Source organism: Spodoptera frugiperda, chromosome 12, assembly GCF_023101765.2.
Source record: "Spodoptera frugiperda isolate SF20-4 chromosome 12, AGI-APGP_CSIRO_Sfru_2.0, whole genome shotgun sequence".
Lineage (NCBI taxonomy): Eukaryota > Metazoa > Arthropoda > Insecta > Lepidoptera > Noctuidae > Spodoptera > Spodoptera frugiperda.
Window position 1 is genome coordinate 9,370,229 of NC_064223.1, and position 20,470 is coordinate 9,390,698.

General features: G+C 37.8%; 1 protein-coding gene across 5 annotated transcripts in view; it reads right to left on the reverse strand.

Moving 5' to 3' along the window:
- The window catches only part of LOC118262238 (heparan-sulfate 6-O-sulfotransferase 2), a 70,051-nt gene that overhangs the window by 35,486 nt on the left and 14,095 nt on the right, over window positions 1-20,470 (reverse strand). The window lies entirely within an intron of this gene.

A 20,470-nucleotide genomic window follows, 5' to 3' on the forward strand; every position in this document is an offset into this window, starting at 1 on the left:
TTGCATGTGCGGGCTGAATTTTGATCGCATGAAACCGGGCGTGCGACAGCGGCCGGCGGGCCGGTGCCGAACATAAAGGGAACATTTGTGCGTACTGCATTCGCAATGTGTTCCCAGAAACCACACGCCTAGCACCGGCGTCGGTGCTTAGCATAGCAGAATAGATACGCTGGCCAAATCATACTAATGGGCGACAGAAAGACAACTTATCATTAATCCAGTCCATCCATGCCCCATTCATTACATCTTTCAGTGGGCGCATACATATCTACATTAATTTATTCACATTGTTTTCCCACCCATTAACTTGTTTAACCCCCCGAGTTAATCTTGAAGGAACAGAAAATTGTTTCTCGAAACAGAATCCCTGGGGGTTGTTTGCAAATTTTTAATTTTCTGCTTGTTGGGCAAGCATCAGGAGCACTGTTTACAGTAAAAAAATCTTATTAAAGAGCGAAATAAGGTTGTCACGATCACGAACCCTTTTGCTAATTTGGACCGTAACGATAAAAGTTAAGGTCGAGATGGGTTCAACGTGTACATGTTCTTGCGAGTGGATATAAATAGGTTTGATTAAGAAGTAAAGTAACATCAAAGAGGGCAATGTGACCCCACTGTCTGTAATAGGGTGAGCACGACCCTCGTCGCGGGAGTAGTTTATTATTGCGACTAGAGCCGCGACGCGACGCCCGTCGGCCAATCTGCAGACGTCGTAATTGTATCACTCATCAAATCAGGCACATCTTAAACTACTCGACAGTTAAAACTGACAGTTTGATGATTCTAGACCAAAACACTCAATATGCATAGCTGAACATAAATGCTTTTCTATTATAATGGGATCTACTTACGGAATGCCTCATCTCTGGTACAATCCACCATCGACTTGAACTTAGGAATATCCGAACGTAACCTCACGAAACTATTAGTTACTCGGTAACTAGTTAGTAGAACTTCCAAATAATACGGAATTCTCGATCGCTGCTCAGTATATTGGTTCCAAGTGACGGTAGCTGTGCAGACTAGCGTGCTTGCGGTCGTCAGTTATTTAATATGAAGACATCAGCTAACGTGACAGCCAAGTTATGTACGTAATACGTATCAATCCTTGTGTACGGTATATTCTACTTCCGTCAGTCAATTATTTATAGTTTTGAATATTTGTAGATTATTAATGAATACCAGGCACATTCAAATACTTAATTTGCGAACAGGGAAGCTTCTCTACGATTGCAATCATGACCAAACCAGAGACAAAACATTACTCAACAATATGACAAACAGATGCATATCAGAACTAAAGGATGCACAACAAGACACAAATAACAATAGTAGAGACCATTAATTTTAATTTATGACAAACCCAAAACTATAAAAGCAAATTTTGATTTGCATGAGCCGATGGGCTTAGCATTCGGTCCGGCTGTTCCGCCGGCCGTTCTACCGGCACATGTGTCGTTACGGCCGCTGTTCGCCGGAAACGGCACGCGTGACGTCTGGATGTACCTGGAGACGTGACCCGTGCCTCTAATGTGCAATCTAAAGCTAAGCTGTCCCACACAATACACGCAGTCTGTCACCAACACCCAGCCGTAGGTGGCCCACACATTCAATATTCAAACACAAATTATATATTATCCAAATATGTAAATGAACTCTATTGGCACAGTAATAAAATATTATGTACGAATGTACTTAGCGACAATACTTTAAAAGTCAAAAGTTAATGATCAAATATTTTACTATACCGGTTGAAAAGATTCTTTTCCCAGCGCACAATGCAATCAATTACAAAAAGTGTTATAGCGTGGCTGAGAGCACACATTCGAGCTTCGAATGTCTTACGTAATGAAGATATTATTATAAATGTCGTTAAGTACAGCGGAAAGCATAAATCTCAGCGATGCATATGATTTTATGACAGGCCACGGCTCCTATAATCACTGCACCCAAGTAACAAGCTAACGACATAAATTTCAATATCATGAATAAATTAAGAACATTAGATTCATATTAAATACGCCGCAGTCTTGTTGTGTATTATGAATGTATTTGTTGCGCGTGTATGCTGACATTTCGATTAGCATCTAAATTCTTTCCCAGGAAAGCTATGGTTGACGCGTACCGCACCAATGCGTTTAATCCAATTAGTAAGCTATCAAATTGAAACACGACACAATCTCATATAAATCTGTCCTTATACATCCGATTGTGTAATCAGATGTCATCGGTGTCTGCGACCGGCCCGGCCGGACCAATTAGTTACTGTTTACCGAAGCGCAGTTTATTATACGCAACACACAGTTCAGTGGGCGTACAATCATTGATACTTCCTCGCTCACTGATTATAATAGTTAATAGTAAAGCATGACCATATCTTTCTTATATCTGGTTTTTCAATAAGTCGTGGGAAAGCAATGTAGTTGCGCGCGCGCCGTTACCAGATGCGTGCCGCGATCGCATCTGGTAGACAGAAGAACTTAATTTTTAACTAGGGACCGGTCGGACCTGTCATTATTTCACGTTTATCAATGGTAATGGGAAACGTAACGAAACCGTGAGCCGGACTGCGATTGCCTTTATTGCATGTTTACACGACATGTTTATGGAAAACAATGGAGTTCCCTTGAACTTGCTGTTTGTACTGCACACTCTAATTGATTTTTATTACGTGTTTCATTTTGTTAACGTTTGTTACACTGCTAATGTATAGTGATAATTAAGGAGTGACGACTGCTGAGTTGAGTTGATTAAAGCCTATTAAAATTGTGGTCTAGACTCCTAGAAAAAATATGTAATGGAATTTCGTCTTATGTAAGCTAATTGAAGCTGAAAGTGATATTTTTGTAGACGTGATAAATGTTAAACATTTGTACGCCAATAGAAATACAAGGCCCGTTCCTTACACAGGTACTGGATACTTGATAGCTCTATATGTATTAGACCATCCGTAAAGGAAGAAATGGTTATGTATAAAGCAATAAAGTGAATTGCCTTGCATCCTGTTTCCGAAATGTTTCCGAGCGTAGGGCCCGAGTAAATTTGTATTCCACGAGTGATTGATCACCGTCACAGTGCAAGCCTACTACAGTATTATAACAGCGGCGTACACACGCACATCGATGCCAGAGGCGATAACTTGTTACCAACAATACACCATGCTATTTCCATACACACTTAATCGTACATTAGGTATGGAAAATCATGCATTTATTCAGTTGAACGTACACTCACGGACGATTGCACCGACGTTTCATCGCAATCACGAAACGCCAATACATTTGGAAGTTCGCCTACTGGCATTCATCTCTATAATTTCCATTATCATCATCGGAATGAAATGGAACACAAACAATGAACGTTCCAATAACTTCATTCTGTATAAGTTAGTGTACTGTAATCACTTATTGATAAGACTAATTAATCAAATAGTGATTGATTACCTCTTATCAGTTGTGTATTGGCGTGTGTGACGCGTGTTTTGGGTATGTATTTGCATTTTTATCGTGTAGTTAGAAGGGCGAGTCAATATGTCGGTCATATGCCTAGAATGAATTATGTCTCGATCGATAAGTGAGCTAGTTTAATCTGTTATGTGTATGTAGGTATTTCTTTTAATAGAAAGTGTGTCATGTTGTGCATAGAGCTGATACTTATCCACTGCATACGTGATCTAAGGCGTGTAAATAAGATGTGGTACGATAACATTCACACAATAGGTTCGATCAAACACATCACATAATCATAAGTTCTCTCATTATGCATATTAATCTTCCTTCATTTAATTTCTATTTCGTTACTTAATCGTTAGTTTTAACATTGAACTATTTATTTATACCTAACACATTTTACTGTTTATTATAAAATATGTTACATATGTTACACCAATTAACATAAAACAATTAATTAAAATCCCGAACAATCGCGTACATTAGCAAGTTTTTGATTAACTACAACACATTTTGTATTCGGTGAGCGTGAACAAACTTCAACTAACCACTTATTTAGATCATCTCCCGCTTTCGGTGTAAATTAATCAAGTGGAATGTTTCAATCTGTGGAGTGGTCTTCAGTGGAGAAGTTCCGAAGGCCTCCCAAGTGGCGCCTGACCTCCCGGACTATATTTGTAGATGTCAGCCGATACGACAAAGCGACACCCTCCCAGTGCATCCATGCACGCCAGCCACACTCGAACTGAGACGTTTTTGAATTCGCTGAAAGAATTCTACCTTTTGTTGGCTAGAACATCAAACAGGCCGTGCCACATGTGGCCGTGGAACAACATGTTGTAAGACAAACCCGCGGCCCGTGCTGCGTAAATAAACAAACATGTATGCTAAGCTGTACACTCGTACTAAGTATATTTTCCTAAGAATCTCAGCGGGCCGCCGAATTAGGAGGACCATTAAATAAACGCGTGTTGGCGATGTTGATACATAACAGTAATAAAACAAAAAGCTTTATATATTGTAGCGGCAAGCACTGGCGACCTGTACAATAGCTGGCCCACTTAAGTACGGTCCAGCGCTTTCATGCCGGAACGAATTTTCCGGACCTGTCGTAATAAGCATCCGCGAGCAAACAAAGACATTTTCCGTTTGGAGCAGCAGGAAACATTACGCCCAAATTATGTATTTTAAGTCCACGAATTGCAAAAAATACTTACACAAAAAAAAATTGGTGTTCCAAGCAGAAAATACGATATCTCTTGAATAACTCAAAAGTTACGCAATGGATCCGTTTAGGATTTCATTCGTTAGATAACTTTTTATTAAATCCTAAATTAATAAAATTCTTAACCGATTCTGTTCGTTAGTTACGATCCAGTTGAAAAGTTTTAAATTGATGAATCATTCTCTGCGCAATTTCCCTTTGAAGGAGAAAGCTAACGCGATAAAAGATGCAATATGTGCACCCTAAGATAGGGGCGGTCAGGGCGGCAACATTAATGGTACGTGCAAAGTGGGAACATTAGTCTGTGTGCCGGACTAGCAGGGCAGCTCGTTACCGGCCACCACTCCAGGGACCCTGCGGGTGTCCCCTATTTGTCAAACGACCGTTTCACGGTGAATTTTTTATGGACATAACTTACGTCTTGTGGGATTTCCCGGACGTTTGCGGTGTCAGCATAAACGAGGTGACATTTTAATCATCATGCCGCCTACGTTATGTTTGTAACTCTGTTCTGTACATACTTATTTGGTATTGGCTACCTACTTGGTATAAGTTTAATAATTCTAAAGTTAACCGCATGTAGAACGGAAGCTAAAGTGGTGCATTAATGACGCGCTGCGGTAGGAATATGCACAGCTGTCACTCCACGCTAAGCCTGCGCGTGCGCTCTTAAATTAAACACAATCTGACAAACTATTGCCCTAGAAAACAAACATGTCTACGCCGGCGCCGATAAGGAAATACCAGGGCCGTACTTGACAATAATATTTAATAGAATCATATTTATAATTCACCAACAAAGTTGGAGGTTTTACTTCGAAGTTCCAATTATTACTTTTGTAGAAATAATAAATCACCTACATCGTTATACCTGTAACTTTAACAAAACGTAAAGCTAGCTAAACAAAAAGTTTGTGCGATGATTGCCATTTAGCCAAGCGTTTAACTAACGACTTGATATTCACTATCCGGAGCCGGCCCTATTTATTAGGGCCGCGTGTCGGCAGCATGTGCCGCCTCGCGCCCGGCCCGACTCGCGAACCAAAACAATTAGATCACTAGCACCCGGTGTCTCTTAACACATCCCTCATATAACTCTCGTATATAGCACATACATTCGGACCAAACGAGAACCGTTCCATTGACTTGTTCCCGCGTCCCAATGGACACATAAACATAGACAAACCAATGAAATCAGATCGTAAACGACACCATTAACGTTTCCAAAAGGGTTTGTTTAAAAAAGGTTCCTACTTTCTATTATAGTTCAATCACGACATGAGGAATAGGTTTATTGGAAATCAGAGCGTAACCGTTTGATTAGGCACTCGCTTGACTCACCCGAGCGTTATATTGAAATGGACAGATGGCAGATCCCGTACAGACGTCGGATAGGGAAGTGAGCAAATTAATTAACCACAAACACGTCCCCAGCAAACATACGAAGCCAAGAATAACAACCACTCTAATACTACCAGAAGAGATGTACAATGTACATACTGACCCAGGCATGGACATGGCTAACAATAGGCTCACATGTGACAGACATGATTGTTCCAAGAAATCTAATTTTGCGGTATAATTTGAACATAAATTTAAGTCATGTTGGTAGGTATAAATCAGTCACAGCACACAAATAGAACAGTAACTAAATTAATAAAATGTTCGCTTCACAACTTGTTAGTGACAAGAAAGAGCTGACTCCTTATTAAGGAATGAACATAATTCAGTGTCTCCTAATTGTAAGTGAACGGCGACAGATAATTCTGAACTCTAGAAAGTTTGCATTTGAATAGTTTACAAGTTTCGAGTTAAGTTGGCAACAAACTTATTCTTCTCGAAGGAATGATTTTATTGTCAGCTATCCTTTACAACGGAGAGTGCACTAACAACCAAAATTGTGAATTCAACATTAACGACGCGCCGTCCCGTCGTGCGCTTTGGGGCGATACTGTAGAACTGCGTCCACTTGTAGTTTCCAAGCAAACTTGTGCAAAACACAATACGGTATATAATTTCAAAGAATATTATTCAGTGCGCTATTTGTATGAACGATAAAGATCGTCAAATGCCTTACTCAACAACCGGGGTGCTTTCACAAAACTTTCTTCGCATTTGAGTCGGTTCGGGTTTTCTTCAACAAGATAGTTCAGAGTGGAGCTAATTCAGTTTCTTTAGAACTCGACAAGAATGCTGTCTCTGTGGGCACTTTGTTTAAGTGACGAATACATTAGGAGAAATTAAAACAATAAAGAATATAATTGGACGTTACAGTGCCCTCCAAGCGTAATGTTTGTGAGCTATTAAAATGTCACATCAAAACAGAATGTTACGAATTTTACTTTTTTTCGACTAGGCCCATTAACCACGACATTATTATATCTTGACGCTTATTCGTACCACTACTTAAATTTCTCATTACTTTTTAAAATAATATGCGCCTAAAATGGTGTATTCAAGTCCTTTTTTAAGTCTAAGTCCGGCTTTTCGAGCCGGAGCCCCGGTAAACCCGCTAGGTAGACCGCAGCTCGGGATATTCAAGCCCTAAATCGGCAATCTAAGTAAAATAAACTTTCACCAGATGATCAGTTTCGGTTCATATTCACCTACGCATCAGAAACACTTTGGACTTTGGTTTCATAAACTAGATTGTTTACCTTAATATAAAAATAACATTTTGATAAAACAAGTTTTGTTTATTTTCTTGCGAGAACATTGTCTGTTAGTTAATAAATATTTTTTATGAACTAAATAATATGTACTAGAGTAATTTGTAATTAACCAAGGTCTAATATGCATGACATTGTGATTTCTTCGTGGATATAGAAATAAAGGGACCACAAAAAATACAATCACCCCTTATATTATCTCTCTCCTCGTAAGGCCACGATATTAGATTATATATTTGCATATACTTAGATAACGCCGTATATGAAGACACTCGGTGCAGTAAAGTTAAAGAAGACTTTAATGTTACCATAAAAGTAAAATTGCCTATTTTCATGAATCACATTATCGTCCACTCCATCCGTTCAGCCCACACGTTCGAAATTACATTTCACAAAGTTCAAGTTACATTGTACCTACTCACACGTTATCTAGACGTGCCTTTATCTCAATAAAACTTCCATAAAAACATTACATTATCAAATAACTTCGTTTATGTGATATACACGAAAACTTTATGTTTGCTCCCATTAATTACAAAAGCAATCCACTTAATTTTCAATTTCCAAGTTTTTGTGAACCGCCACAAACGATCGCGTAACATAAAACATAAATATACGACGAAACGTTCCGCAATTTATCGGAAAACAAATTAACTGATACGGAATTGCCGGGAGATGGATGTAAAACAAAAAACTTTGAGGTTGACATGATAAATCGTCGAAATCGCGTGGCTAGTCTCCCGATAGACGGCCGCACTAGTGGGAGGGCAAATTGCACGGATCCTTATAGTTTGCAATTTATTCGAAACTCGGCAGGCTTGTAGATTTATATCGGCCGCAGATTGGCGGCGCGCCTCACGCGACCTATACACTGAAAGCAATTTCAGAGCCGGCCACATGCGCTTTGCGACTCCCGATCCCAACAAATATAAACATCAGTTATTTCCACCCGAGGGGGGTGTGTGTATGACTTCAATATAACATTGATTTGATTTGTACGTTACGTTTCGTTTCGTATAAGAGCCCAACGGAAACTTGCCTAGTTACACGTACAAGAAATCCTATCACGTAACACAATAAAGAAAATATTGGGGCGTAATATTAGTCGGTTAGTATACGAACGAGGGACAGTTAAAGCCAAAAGGGAGCATAAATGGCATTCCCATGCGTCAAATATTTCCGGATAGCGCGGTAATTAATGTTCGGATAGCGAAGCTAGACAATGCGTCAGTGAGCACAGCCATTAGCTGCACAATTAGTGCAATTGTCGTTAATTTATAGTTGTACACGTCAACGGCAACTGAGTGGCGGGCCGTGGTGGCGATGGCGCGGTGTGCGGAGACGCGTGCTGGTTCAATCACTCAACTAACAAGTGAAACGTATTGATAGTTTGATACAGTGCATGCCACAGATAAGATTACTTCAATATCTGTTCAGTATCTTGTCGGAAATACGACGATAACAGCGACAAGAATTTCGTACTGTTTCCTATTGACCTAAAAGCAGTTCCGAGTTCCGACACGAAATACATCACAAAACTATGTGAAATTCAAGCCGTATCTCAATTTATACAAAACGACACAATATGATGAATAATTTATTTGTTTAAACGCCATTTCCCACGCGATATCAAACGTACTGTGGCGCTTTAAGATATCATATTACATGTATTTATTTTTTTCAGTACTATGCCTACTAATTGGAAAGGCGATACAGACAGTCAACGCGGTAACCAAAAACCAAGTAATTAATTCGTTTACGGCAAGTTTGAACGCTGTTCAATTAATTTTTATGTCGCTCAAACTAACTTTTTAAATTAAATTCGTATAGACAGAGGTTTGAGTCAGATAGATTTTATTACAGCCTCTAGTCACTAGCGTTGTGGTTTGCAAGGCACCAATAGAACCAAGTTGATGAAAAGAAAAGAAATATGTACATGACTACATTTTCAGACAAACAGCGAAACACCAAATTATTCATATTACACTTTCTAAAACACTCATAACTAATGTAATTATATATAAACTGACTACCAACGACTACGTGCCACCAGCTAAGCAGGAAGGAAGAAAGCAAAATAAACGTTGAATTTGGGCTAAAGAAGATAAGATCGTGTTAATAGATTAGATGGTAAATTAAGTTTGCGACTGTCACACCCTCGTTAGACACGGAAGGGACGGAATCACAAGCCACATGGCACCCAACGCGCTTTAAACCAATAATTTATTATTACGACAGACTAAAACCACATGGACTATGAGAAAATTAATAGCAGATAATCCCCAAAGTAATTACACTTTGAGATAAGTTTAGAATCCTTCGTTTTAGTGCGATCATATAGATATTATTGCTGTAATAAATGGCTACTCTATATAGATGCGTATCTTTATCGTATATTTTACGAGCTTCATATATTTCTGTATTTTTTTACTTATGATTGCTTGCATTTATTTCTGCTTCATCATTTCTGCCGTACGGTTTATTATCTTCCTGCTTCTGAGCTATCTCAGGTGAAATGACAATATCACACAAACGCTCGCCATCCCTTGAGAAATTACATCGTCTGAGGGTAGACATTTCATGATGGTCTTCGAAACCAGAGCGACTGTGGTCTGCTTGGTGATCATTTAATATGTCGTAACATCACTTTATACATACATATTATCCTGGTCACTTATTATTTAGTCTGTAGAAAAAAGGTCCTGGTTGTTTCAATTACTTTGTGGAGTTACCAGTAGCTGCAGTCTCCACGAATAGATCACCCCGTCACATCCCAGGAGACTCGTAACAGAGGACGCGTGGTAATATAACAATATCCTTCCAAGATTGTTCTATGTAGCGGTCTGCAGGGAGAACCCATGTTAAAAGTGGATATTTACGGCCAGTTATAATGCATCTGGGACAAACTACGGGACTTCTAGATGACTACTCTACCACTATATTAAAAATACCAAATGCTAAAGTTAATTACTTCAAATCTGTCGGAATTGAAATAGGACTGTACACTGGGATAGGAGTCCAACTGATTCCATTATGTATACTGAACGTAACGTAAGAGCCAATTTAGTAAATGTACCGCAATTTCACCAGAACTCGGAACAGAATAACATGTTTTTCATTAAAACTAAACAGGAACAAACAATGTTTCAGCAATATACTGGACTGGATGATATTTAGTAAGTAAAGTTTTTAAAATACGTTCGGAATTGTGAAGCGATAGAGGAAGTGCTAGTAACCAAGTTATTAGTAGTACTCGGAGTTTGTTTACAGGAAATGATTCAGTGATTTGTTCCGGCAATTCATTTTTATGAATTTACTTTACATTTTTAATTCTTCACGGGTGCTCAATCAAACATTCCTCTCAACTACATATATCTTTCTTGAAATAGAAATGCTTTATAGTTTACGTAGTCTATCTTCATATAGCATTAATTAGTCGAGTGCGTAATCAATTTATAGGTTCACTGCCACGCTGGGTTACACAATACTGTCAATAATATTGAAGATTGTTTTCAAATACGTTGCGTGTGATGCGTGGTGCACATCGACTTGCCTACACACGCCCCCGTGGCGTCGCGTCGCGTCGCCCCTTTTAAATCTTTCCATGTGAGCGAGTACACGCGTGGTGACGACAAGCCGGCTTTACATTGACGGTGCATCCATGCGTTTACAGTAATTCCGTTGCCGTACATTTTTCTACAAGCCTTGCTTTCAGTTATTTCTCATTTCGCACTTCTCCACGTTTTGTCGGTAATCAGACTTGTAATCAGAGCCGACATCATTACTAGCGCGATGGGACTTTTCCGCACTTCGAGCCGAATGTAATCAACGATTTAACGGCATCACATTATGTAATGTTAAACGTGGGTCTAATGTGACACAGTGCGGAGGTCTGATACTGAACAACACTATGTATAGTGAAGGTGACTGACCGATTAATACTTGCGATAGTTCTAGTTCTATTTATCAAAGTAAGTAATAAAGATATCTTGATGTGTCTCCTACTGCGCGTGTGTGATATATGTGACGTTTTATTGTGCCACTGCTTGATATTTCCAAGATATTGGACTGACAATGTTGGGCTTCTTCCGTTAAGGGACTTCGTCAAATTGACTCGATACAGACTCAACGGCGAGTATTCACAGAATAGTTTTATAGGACATTTTTGCTTTAGGTTTATTATTTATTTACCTTTATTTCTAAGTAAATAGTACTCAGACTTAAGTGCTTTCATTTGAATAATGCCTAGACAACCCTGAGGCTCTGAGAAAATTACAAATTGATTGAATCTGAGCCACACTATACCGGTATAATCTTCAAGCTTTGAAACATATGAATAAAATATATACGCATTAGTACTGTTTCTCTTTATTTTAGTAAGTAAAATAATAAATTACGATATCCGTGAATTTAATTAATAATTGCCCTTGCCCTGAAAAAGTTTTTGCGACAGAAAAATACCTTTAGGGGTTTCGATAAGTCCAACTAATATCTTAATAATTTTACGACTCTTAGGTAGTAATAACAACTTTTCTTTTGCAATTTAAAAGTAAAAATTCCCTTTGATGTTGTATTATGTTTGGAACAAAGAATTCCAACGTTTCTTTTAATTCGAATTTCGCCTTCTTTGATACCGAGGGTTTTATTCTTCACTAATCTTAAACCGCCAACAATGAAAGGATCTTTACTTATGTTATTCTTACTCTCAATGTAAATATTCTTGTATTTATTAAATGTGTATATGACGTACGTTAATTTCATAAGAGTTCTTTAGTTAATCTTTTAATCCAATTTTATTCGCAAAAGTCTCTTTTTGAAACTGACATCTAATAAGTAATCATTTATCCCACCCAAAACATAAATGTGAAAGGCTGCCAAGTTCGATAATATTGGAATGCTTCGCCTATAAAAGAAGTGAGATCTAAATAAGTACCAAGTTCCATACACAGTTAAAAATGATATAACAAGTTGGCAAGTTTTCACACACTTTGTTATAAACCTACTAAACGCAATGAGTCAAGTATATAATTTTCTATTAAAACTTGCCAAGTTATATCATTTTTAACTGAGGTCTGTGTATGGAACTTGGTACTTATTTAGATCTCACTTCTTTTATAGGCGAAGCATTCCAATATTATCGAACTTGGCAGCCTTTCACATTTATGTTTTTGGGATTTCATTTATTTTTGTAAGGTTTATTTTCATTTTTTCTTATTTTACTTTACTTTGACTAAATACAAACCTTCGTAACGAATTTTAGGTCGGTACGACCATTGGAAGATATAGATAATTTTTTTGTTTTAGTTCCTTAGGGGTATGAATTTACACCTTCATTATTTTTAAAACCGACTCACACTTGGCCATTTTCAGATTTTTTCCTTTACCTTGACCTAAAGACCTACCTCCATGCCAAATTTCAAGTCAATACGACCATTGGAAGTGGTCTAGGTTTTTGATGAGTGAGTGAGTGAGTCAGTCAGTCAGTCAGTGAGTGTATAGTAAAAATAGCGATTTTCTGACGTCAATATCTCAAGACCTACAATAGGTACATTAATGAAATTTTGTATTTTAGATAAGTATGTAGATCTCGACAGATACTAGAAATTTCATATGCGTAGATAAAATAGATTTTGAGTTATAGGTGGGTCGAACTTGGCCCGAAATGGTTCGTGTAATATAACCCACGGCCGGTGTGTCGGTTTTTTTGCTCGAACTTGGCGGACACACTGCCGTGTGTCTAGATTAAGGCTTTTTAAGCATTTTAGGCACATTCACATACATTTATTTTATTTCTTAAATATAAAAATTATGTAGGACATCAACGTAAAGTTAAGTTCAACATCAGAATAAAATATGGCCAGCGTGGCGATCAATAAATAAGTCTACGTACATAAGTACTTCTAGGTAACTATTTAGTAGAAGCAAGATACGGGCAGCATTTAAGCAGCTACCAGCACATCAAACTACCCAAAACATTCAAAATCTTCATTCGATTTTTAACTCTACTACTTTACAATAAAGTTTTTGTTCCACTAACCAATTTTTACATTAAGGAATAGCTTTTTATGCTGGAGTATCTACATTAAATCATTTGTATGTCGTATTTAACCGTCGGTGAGGAGAGGCGGCGGCATACAGACAGGAACGTGACGTAATTACCATATCGCGTTACATGAAACTATACGCGAGATCTGAATCTATTGTTGCAATGCAAAAACTTGGAACTTGCTACAGAATTACTATTGTTACGTTTCTTAGAAAACCTGTATAATGTGCCTGTCTACATCTTGGGCCTTGGAAACAAGAACTTTATAGTGATATAGAAGATATTAGCTACTAGTGACCGTGTCGTGATGTTTTATACCCTGTCAGATTCATTGGTAAGTTACCAATCCAATGTAAAAATCTATACATATAATAAAATCGTAGAAAAGTGCTGTCTGTACATTGAAAATAAAAATAAAAAAAATAGCAGGGGTTATTGTTATGTCGATGTCGAACCCAAAAATGTAATTAACTTTTTTTTTGTCTGTTTGTCTGTTTGTCTGTTTGTCTGTTTGTCTGTTTGTCTGTTCGTCTGTGCGCGCTAATCTCAGAAACGGCTGATCCGAGTTGGATGCGGTTTTCACGAATATATTGTGGGATGCTTAAATTTACATTTAGTGTTTGTTTCATGTCAATCGGTTCATAAATAAAAAAGTTATGTCAAATTAAAGAATCACGTCGAACATTCTATGCTTATACCATTAATCTCCGCAACTATTTGACGGATTTGGTTGAAATTTGGTACAGATATAGTTTAAAAATCAAAAAATAAAAATAAGAAATAAATTATTTATAAATAATTCTATGTCGATCGTTACACGACTTCGGTTCATGTTATTGTTTTAATTCATCAAAAAAGTAAATAAATAGTAAAAAGGTATGAAAAAAATAATATCAATATAATAAAACATTTAGTACAAAGAAAATGCTCTAACGGAGTATAGATAATTCTATGTCGATCGTTACACGACTTCGGTTCATGTTATTGTTTTAATTCATCTAAAAAAGTAAATAAATAGTAAAAAGGTATGAAAAAAATAATATCAATATAATTAAACTTTTAGGCATACAAAGAAAATGCCCGAACGGAGTAACATGAAAATAAAAATAAATAATCCAAGTTGTCTTTATCCTCGATAGATGGCGTTGGGATCGAAATAGATCGCGCTATGGTTTCGTTACATTCATTTGGTTGGGTATCGGCCGAGCGCTTCGGTACTATCGTAGAAAAAGTGTATTATCAGTCGTATGATTATTTGTCTGTAGTGGTCCTGCTGTTTCGTATATTCTAAATTGGTTTCGTTGTATTTGTCAATTAATAAGTTTATTTGTTGGGTTTTCCTGGTTTTTTGGTTAAACTTTTTAACGTAGGTTTAGTTTGATATCGATTATTAGTAGTTACTGTAATAAAATTGTAAGTCTAATTTATAAATTAATTAGATTAGATTTAAGTCGTTTCTTTTAAATTATTTAGTTTAAGCTTGGTTATTATAGCATAGAGGATAGGTTGTAATATAGTTTCTTTTTTAATTGTTATAAATTCGTAATTCGTAGCTTTCTTTAGTTTTAAGTTAGTTTAAGTCCGTTTTTAAACTATTTTTTCAATGCCCTAAGTGAGTATACATCTATTAAATTCAAACGCAGAGCTCATTATGTTGATTTTTGAAGAGTTCCCTGGAATATCTTCCACATCTCATTTTTGAAGAGATCCCGCGAGATCGGGAACTATGTGGTTAAAACCAAAAATTTGCCGGAAGTCACTATTCCACGCGAACGAAGTCGCGGGCAAAAGCTATAATTAATAATTTCGAACGAGCAGTTCCGAAGATTAACACGTTCAAAGAAACAAACTCTTCAGCTGTATAATATTACTTTAGAAAAAGATAATATAAATCTAAACCAGTCTAAAAAAGTTCTAAAATGTTAACTACAAAGCACGTGCCTAACCCTAGACCTGACGAAAGACATCAATCATCACCAGCTGTCGAAAAAGGAACTAACAGAGTCTACCAAAGTATGCACAAGCAAGAAGCAACACGATCAAAAAATCTCACTCTGTATAACAGCTTTGATGTTGTCTCGGCTTAGAGACGAGACACACTTGTGATTTAACGAATATTCCTCATCGAATACTCAAAAGGGTTTGAATGTGATCCCATATTCTTACACGATACTTCAGTGAATACCGAAGTACCTACACCACTTATTGCGAGAGTAAACAAGTCTGCCGTTACAAATCTGGACTGGATGACTGCACGGTTGGCGCGGTGGCTGGGCAACTGGCTGCCGTGCAAAGCGGGTTCGATCCCCGCAAGCAACTCTTTGTGTGATCCACAAATTGTTGTTTCGGGTCTGGGTGTCATGTGTATGTGAACTTGTATGTTTGTAAACGCACCCACGACACAGGAGAAAATCCTAGTGTGGGGCAACGTTTTTACAAAAAAAGAAAAGAAAAGAAAAAGAAAGAAATCCAGTACAAGAACTAGAAAAAAGTTAAAACCAACAACTGTTTCGTTCGACAGATTCTCAGTTTTTCAAGATAATTCATTTCCCGTAGTTAATTCTCAAAACGTGCATGGCTTGGCAAGTGGCTGAGGTTTCCAAATTCTCATCGAATGAAGAAACATTTTAAATATTTAGTTTAACAAAACCCCAACTTGAATGTTAATGAACAGTAGCTACTCGACCGCAGCCAGAAACATCGGGCAATATCCTTTATAGAATCCGCAGCAAAAACTAACTCTACATAGCCACTAATTAGATTTACCTACTTTCGAACTATGTTGTCATTCGCTAGTTTATACTGCAAGAAAGTAAGCAACGTATGCTCCAAATATTTCGGCAACATTACTCTATAATTATGAAAACATAACCTAGTTTGCGGTTTACAACATCGATAAAACCCTGCTCTTAATATAAAAGCACGTCTCTTCGCACGCTACAACTGTTCATGTCAAAAGGTTTATAACGGAACGGATCCTTCATAACCCCTACAGAGTTTAACGTTTACACAGGGAGCAATGTCAAATATTGACTGTTTGCTTCACTGTAAACATTCTATGATGATACATACAAAAGTTCATTCCACAGGCCGTAAAAGTTATCCTCAATAAACCCCATCGACAATAACACACAGTTGAACAAACAAATTGTTGTTTTCCCCACGAACCGTTTCTAATAGCGCCCGGAAATTATTTTTCATACGTCTCCAATCTCCAGCGAACCGGCACAACCTTTCCACAGATTTAATTGTGCGCACATTGACTTCAATAGACTCAAGGCGAAATCAATATCGGATTTAAATGACAGATATTATTGTAATCACATCAAAACACTTATGTCACGTACGCGAAATGTCTACACAAATTAATAGATGGCCTGAAACGGCCGCCAGTTAAGTGCGTTAATTTCAGCTCTTTCATACGTGCGGCCTTGTAATGGCTTCATAATTTTGTGTCATTACGAATGCTTTTCAGAATGACATTTCATTTTATATTTTTAAATGGCAACCATTCATGACGAATGCGCTTGTTAACGTGGATTTTATTTTAACGTTCATATTCTAAAAGATCTGACCTCTGGCATGAATGGCTCTCCAATTACGGTACTATTAAAACTGCACTGATTTTGTGAAATGTATAAAAAAGATTTTGTTTTAAAAAACCTCGACAGTCACAGTTTTAATGACCTGCCATAAAACAATGGATATCGCTAGCGGTATACAGTACTGTCTAGACTTCTAAAGAACATTTTCAGATTACAGACATGCAAAGTGATTAACCCTAAAACACAACTAATATACAAAACGGCCGCTTCCGATACCCTGGGTAGAGACGACAATGTTTGCGGGTGGAGACAGATAATTTGAGTTAATTTACGATGGAGCGATAACCGCACACCGACTATCGTGCTGCGTGACAGATTGAGGCCTAGATATAACACCAAAGAGAAGTAACAAAATGGAGTGGGAAATATACAGTGGCGACAGACGCCACGCAGAAATTTGCCATATGACCCGAACGCGGCGGTCCAAAGTCGTCTACGATCCCTTATTTGTACTCCAAGTATTTAGGAAGGGAATTCAATCAAAGGAGAAATGTGCATATGCCGACTTCATTGATTAATCACCCTACAACGAACACAATCCGCTCAAACGGCCAGCTATTTGAAACAGCAATTGTGGTTCCACTTTAATATTGGCATTACTATTAATGGAATGTGTTCCGCGTAACTGCAGCCACTGTTGTGTTTGATTAGATGACAGCTATAACAATTGCTAACTAAGCTAATAACTATACGTTGCGAAACCCATTACATGCTCAAATAACCGACTAATGAAAGTCCTCTGGAATTACTTTTTACTCCAGATTGTTCACAATGTGCGCCGAGTTATGAGACACTTTTATTTTTCGACGATACAATAATAATAGAGTATCTTCGATCTCTTTTGTGTAAACACAATGCTGCCGAACCTGTTTAAATGATACTGTCACAACGAATCAAGCATTCTAGAGCAGCTACTGGCGTATAAATAAACACCCACGCCGGATTATGATAAATATTATGAAGTACACAGTGTGTAACAATCAGGTCGCTAGCACAGGATGGCCTTCAATCATAAAAGCCCCAGATCTTATCTGACGTTAATCCCTTATTAAGTAAAAATATATCTTACTTGAACCACCGGTTAATAGAGGCCCTCCATTTATGGGAGCGTGTTTACCCAAACCGTAATGTGTAGCGCATTAGAGGGAAACATTAGAGCACAATGAGCCTTAATCTCTGAACGGTAACAAGTTGTCAAATAAGGGAAGAGTGCGACCTCCCGCCACACGACACTACCTGGGAGGTCCGCCGGTGCTGTCGACGACAACCAAATTAATAGCTTACAAGTAATCAGAGATAGCAGAGCCACCTATCACCGCGTGAGAATATTCTTAATGACTTGGAAACGCGTCATGTTTAAGATACCCCGTCTCATTATTTTCGATTCTCTTGTCGCCGTGCGCCATCCATCGACATGTAGTAAGTATAGTAAGCATAAAATCAATTACGGAACGATGACTTCTCGACTTTGAATGCGACATATTTCTTTCGATGTCAGAAAGCGACGAGTCTAATGAATAAAATATTCGATGTTGTCGAGTATTTGAATAGATCGTTACGTGGCCCCTAACCTAATCCATGACCAACACATTATCCATCTTGCGTGTAAATTTAAATGACCCTTTGTGACTCCTGTCAAAACACTTCTTACAATAACATGACGCACCCTGCGCTCGCGCTCTAATCAAATTTAGAAAACATGTAAACATTATACATACACCATGCTACATTATACATAAATCTTTTCAGATGTCCAAAGATTTAAATTGAAAATGATTGTCCAATAATGAGATGTAATATTTAAACTTTAAATCTAAAGAAAAATGGGCCCCTCACCCAGGTAAATAAATAATGGTTAGGTGTCTACTTAGTGTCTTTTACTACCCTTCAGTAAATTAAGTACGCCGTATAGATAATATTTTTGGGTCCAATAAAAATTCTGTTCGAGCGATAACGCCCGCCCAAGTGCGGTCGATATGGGGAGGGTATGAGAAATAAGATTATTTTCGTTGCAAATTGATCAAACGAAATTTATTTTACGCTCCCCTTCAGATAAGACAAACATTCTCAACGAAAATAAAGATACTTTTATGACTAAAGCGAGGAAAAACAAAAATATTAAATAAACTGCCAACACATAATTACACCGCGACGTAGAGTGGGGACGAGCCAGGAACAAATGGCTTATTTGACAAGATCCAGATAGCTTTTAAAAATATTGTACTGAATTACCATAATAAATTTAAATGAAATATATCTGCGTTGCGGAGCGAATCAGTGGGTGTCAACTCCAACGTTTATTACAATTATACTGTGTCTTGTATATTTCCATTTCCATAACAATAAAACGGGTAACTATTGAATGTATAATGACGCGTGCCTAGCGTCGAGTGGACCACCGTGGCTAGTGCGGCTGCCACCGGTAGATATATTAAGTGGGCACACCACGTGATGGACAGTTAATTTACGGCTTGCTAACCGGCATAGCAATGAGCAGCCAACAGATTGGGACGCGACGGCATTGACATAATCAACGTCTCGCAATATAACAATTGATATATAAAGCTATTCGTAGTCAGGTATCGCCAACATTTCCATATAATTTGATATATCGACTTAAACAATGGCAGAAGATTATAAAACGCGTTAAAATTCGTTGAGGAATGGAGACTTAATCGTGTAGTCGGTGATCAGTCAGTGTGTTGTATTCCCGGCACGTGAACTATGCACGTTTCGCTCGTAGTCCAACACGTAGCGACGCTCTCGAAGCATTACACGACTTGAAAACGTCATCCATTCAGCCAGCACCTGATCAACTTAGTTCAGGCTATTCCTCACAAACGAACGTAACGATCTAACTTCGTAAGGTTGAAAATAATACGCTTTTAACAAAAGTCATTTCAATTTTCAAGGGCTATAATCGAAACACAATTAAGTACATGACATTCTATGAAATAATACCTACCTATAAGTAAAATTGATACTTCGTACAACATAATTAAATAAGGCATGACTGGCAAAATATTTAATAAATAATATTCCTATCCAGTGCCACAACAAAATTATAATACAAAAAGAATTTCTCGACTAACAATTTTATTAACTAGGTACCATCTTATTTCGTTCTATGAGTCTTGGTAGATTTCACAAATAAAGTCGTTTCCATGATAATGCTCCATCGAGGCGGACCCGACAAATAGATTGTATCCATTATCCCATACCATTTATTTCTATGACTATCTCCAAGCACCTAGTACGTTCGCCACAAACATTGTATGTGCTGGATATTTAGCTACTTACATACAAGTTGGGTCCACATATAAACGTTTACGACCCCTGTAAACTGTGAGCGGTAATCAAATCGAAATTCGTTTTCAATCAGCGATGCTAACCACGTGCGACCTGTCGTATAATCCCCAAGGGCGGCAGACAATAGTCGGGAGAGGTGATTTGCATGGTCCACTGTATCAAGTATC